The sequence below is a fragment of the Hippocampus comes genome, unplaced genomic scaffold, assembly GCF_001891065.2.
Source record: "Hippocampus comes isolate QL1 unplaced genomic scaffold, H_comes_QL1_v1.1 scaffold393, whole genome shotgun sequence".
NCBI lineage: Eukaryota > Metazoa > Chordata > Actinopteri > Syngnathiformes > Syngnathidae > Hippocampus > Hippocampus comes.
In genome coordinates this window covers 12007-16225 of record NW_017805831.1, presented here as the reverse complement: position 1 = coordinate 16225, position 4219 = coordinate 12007, and the positions used below count along the sequence as shown (strand labels likewise).

Below are 4219 nucleotides of genomic sequence, written 5' to 3'. Positions count from 1 at the left end.
TCCTCCTGGGCTTTGGCGGCGTTTCTGACCGCTTTGCTTCTGTTCCGCGGCGCCGCGGCGTCGCCGTTTTGACGAGTGGGTCGCAGGGCTAAGCGCCGAACGGGTGCGCCGGACAAACCTGCAAAGAAGCGAGTGGGGTGGCAAGTCAGAGGACATGCTCGGCGACGACTAAGTCGCGACTCCTCCTGGGCTTTGGCGGCGTTTCTGACCGCTTTGCTTCTGTTCCGCGGCGCCGCGGCGTCGCCGTTTTGACGAGTGGGTCGCAGGGCTAAGCGCCGAACGGGTGCGCCGGACAAACCTGCAAAGAAGCGAGTGGGGTGGCAAGTCAGAGGACATGCTCGGCGACGACTAAGTCGGAAGGAAGTCTCAAATCTGAAAGGGGAACGCAAGGCAGCCTTTCCTTTGGCAGGATATGTTGGACGTGCCCCCACCCGTCAAAGCGCACCCTTGCGACGACGACGGTTTTCGTCGCGCGACCAATCGCAGAAAAGACGTCGGCTCCGAGGTTCGCGACGCGAGCCCCAAGGCACTTTGACGTCAATTCCAGTCGAGGGCCGGGCAACGGGGGAGAAAACGGCTGCAAACGGACGGCGTCGCCGACGCGATATTGATCAAGTGTACCAAGCGGAGACGAGCGGGGGCAGGCGCATGCAACATTTTGGCCCGGAGTTCAACCGCGGTCAAGTCACCCGCACGTCTCCAGCACAGTCGGCGAGTCAACAGGTCCGCCTGAACGCCGACGTCTCGACTCTGGGCGACGTCGCTCTGACAGGCGACCTCGCGGGTCCCGCCCGCCGGCGCCTCCCATTGACAGGCCGCCTCCCGCCACCTCCTCACCAGGATGCGCAGCTCGCTTCCACCTCCGGGCGGCGCCGCGGCCACCGCCGCCATCGCCATCCTAAAGGTAACGCACAGACAACGCAAGATCAGAATGGGATGGCCCCGATCACTCGTTTCCTCTGGGACATTTTTTGACCCGACTGTCGCGCCAATGGAAAAGGTTCTGCCAGCTGAGCTTTCCAGCGGAAGTGTGTCACACCTTTTCGTGCAGAAGTTCCATTCATATTTTTACAGATTGTGAAGAAAGGTGACGTATACACAGTTTCGGCGCCTGTTTTTTTTTAAATCACCTGTAAACGATATCAAAGGTGTTTTGGGAGCACAAGTTTGGTTGGGTTTCGAGATTTAACTATCCGTAAAGGCAATGACCCATTATTTGCACTATATATATATACATATATGTGTGTGTGTGTGTGTATGCCTACATCAGATGCTCACGCTATCGAGTGTACGTGTGCAACACGGGTCACCTTCCAAGTGTGTAGGATGTGAAAAGGTTTGTATGGTCATGTACGTCACTTGCCCCCCCAAAAAAATCTTTTTACACTTTAAGTGGAATTTATTATGATCTTTTCTGCTGCTTTTTCATTTGCGTAACGTGCTATGCATATGTATGTATTTCTTTCTTTCTTTCATTGGGGGGCGGTGCACATTAATCAACACAAGAATAAACGGTGCCAATGCGTCGGACTTAGCAAAAAGGATCTTTTTCAGTCGTAGTCCCGAGGTAGGTTTCCAAAATAGCACAGTGAGACGCATCCAAATTTATAACCGCGATGACAGAAATAAAAACCGAATAGGTTCGACATCATGAAAGAAACGATCCAATCTGTTGCGGTACTCGGATTACAGGACAGAGAGCTGCACATTTGCTGGCCACAAGCCCACTGGAACGGGCTGGAGTCTGGAAACGCGCTTTAATGGCTTGCACGTCTGATGTATTTTGAAAAGTAGAAAGTTATCACAGGATCCAAATCCATCAATAACCCCCCCCCCCCCACTAGAAAACCCCGATTGAGTCATGGATGACTTCATGTTGAAGAATGAGTGAACGAAGGCACGTGTGACATCAAGCGAACGTTTTAGCGCAGCGTCAAAGTGAAATTCAAGTCTTGTTTGCCGAGTGTTGAAAGTGTTCTGAGCGTTAGCCGAAGAATAATAAAGTCACACTGGAGAAGAATTAAGTGCAAGTGATGGCTTGAACAAGAAGTCAACTTTGCGCTGGATGAAACTACGAGCGGCTTCATGCTAACAGCGCAGGCACAACGAAAAAGAACGAGAAGAAGGAGCCGAATAATTGTGTTGCGTTCTTACTCGCGTCAAGCAGTCTGACGGCGGAAGGGGGAAAAAGATAACCCCTGGCCCCCACCCCCAAAAAATAGATATATTTATCAATAAATCCAATTCAATTCAAACACGATTGTTGAAGAAACGCAACCGAACAAGGCTACACCGCATCCAAGCAGCCCACATCCTTGTCGTCTTCTTCTTCGTCGTCGGCTCCTTTTTGTTCTTTGTCTTCTTCGGCAGTGGATTCCTCGAGTCTTTTGGTTCACGTGCGCCTCCTAGCGGGCCATGGGCTCGAAATTATCATGAGTCGAGGTCGTTTTTTCTTTCTTCCGTTCTTTCTTTCTTTCTTTCTTTCTTTCTTTCTTTCTTTCAAAGGATGTTAACGCATAAACTGACAACATGCCGTGAGGAAACCACGTCTATTACTAAACATTTTAAAGCATGTTATCATGTCTTTAAGTGCAACAAGTGCTTGCTCACAAATCAATACATGCGCATACACGCGCACACAAGTCATCCGTTTTTGTGTGTTGTTTTTTTTTTTTTTTTTTTTGGTCAAATTATAACGTCACCTTGACACATCGCAAGGTGGAAATGCTGACAAAAATTTGGATCGTCAGATAGATGATTGACCGTTGGCAGATGATGTGGGTAACAGAATACGAACACGATAACGTGAAAGTACTGTAACCTGATAGCTTGATAAGACGACGACTTGAAAAAAAAAGCATGCCGGATGAAAGCAGGGCCAGGACCGGCGATGAGAATGCGCTCAATGGGCGCGGCCTTGTTACCGGTTGTCTTCAAAAGCGTGACGTCTTCGACGATGGTCGATCGCTGGACGCGGGTGTCGGCAGGAAAGTTTGCTGACCGCGTGGGAAAAAGCCAAAGGGACACCTGAGACGTCGGTCCACTATCAACAAACCGTCGGCCATTGGAGTGTCTGGTTCCGGTTTGGACGCTTAGAAGTGGCAGAAAAGCGACGAGAACATGCTGAGCCAAGGACGTTTCAGATGCACCGATAAGATGGGTAAGTAAGCCGTTTTTGACAGCCAAAAAGGACGACCGTGTACAGAAAGGCGTTTTGAACCCAAAAGACACATACATGCTCGTCGTTTTTAGGAGTAAGAAAGGCCCTACGATACATGCTCGTCTTTTTTGGCTGGAAAAAACGCCTGACGATACATGGTCGTCTTTTTTAGTTTTAAAAAACGCCTTGCTTTACATAGTCTTTAAAAAAAAAAAGGATTTATTTATTGTGAACAACGCCTTACTATACATGGTCGTTTTTTGTTGTGATAAACGCTTTCCTAAACTGAAAAAGTACTTAAATTTTTTTTATTAAAAACATTTTTTTTAAGGTCTTATATAGGGACAATGCACTGACATTTTGACCTGCCTGATAGTCGAATGGTAAGTGCGTCTGCGTCATAGAGCAGAGATGCAGGGTTCGATTCCTGCTCTGGCCTTTTCTGTGTGAAGTTGCACGTTCTCACCGAACCCCTGCGCAGGTTTCCAAAAACGTGCGGAGTCTTCTCTTCCTCTTCTCCGCACATCTCTTCGTGCTCACACTCACACATAATCAAAATGTAGAGTGCTCATTACCTGCCTGGTAGTCAAATAGTGAGTTTGTCTGCGGAGGGGTGCAGGGTTCAATTCCGGTTAGGCCTTACATTGTGTTCTCAAAAATATCCGGAGCCGTCCATTTTTTTTTGTTCCTCTTCGCCCTCACACCAGGAACAATTCACAAAACGCCTTACGACACATGGTCTTTTTTGTCGGCTAAAAACGCCTTAAAAAAAGGACAGTAAGACCTTTTTAGACGAAAAAAACGACCATGTATAGTAAGGCGTTTTTAGCCGAAAAAAAACGCCCATGTATAGGAAGGCGTTTTTAGCCGAAAAAACGACCATGTATAGTAAGGCGTTTTTAGCCGAAAAAAAACGACCATGTTTAGTAAGGCTTTTTTAGCCGAAAAAACGACCATGAATACTAAGGCGTTTTTAGCCGAAAAAACGACCATGTACAGTAAGGCGTTTTTAGCCGAAAAAACGACCATGAATACTAAGGCGTTTTTAGCCGAAAAAAC

At 47.9% G+C, this 4219-nt stretch overlaps 1 long non-coding RNA gene across 1 annotated transcript; it reads right to left on the bottom strand.

Moving 5' to 3' along the window:
- Positions 1-181: 181 nt before the first annotated feature.
- On the bottom strand, positions 182-2445 carry LOC109526299 (uncharacterized). Its single transcript, XR_002170306.1, has 3 exons — positions 2155-2445; positions 690-898; positions 182-298 (listed from the first exon to the last, which is right to left on the bottom strand). It is a non-coding gene; the product is annotated as an uncharacterized LOC109526299 (long non-coding RNA).
- Between the last annotated feature and the right edge of the window lie 1774 nt (positions 2446-4219).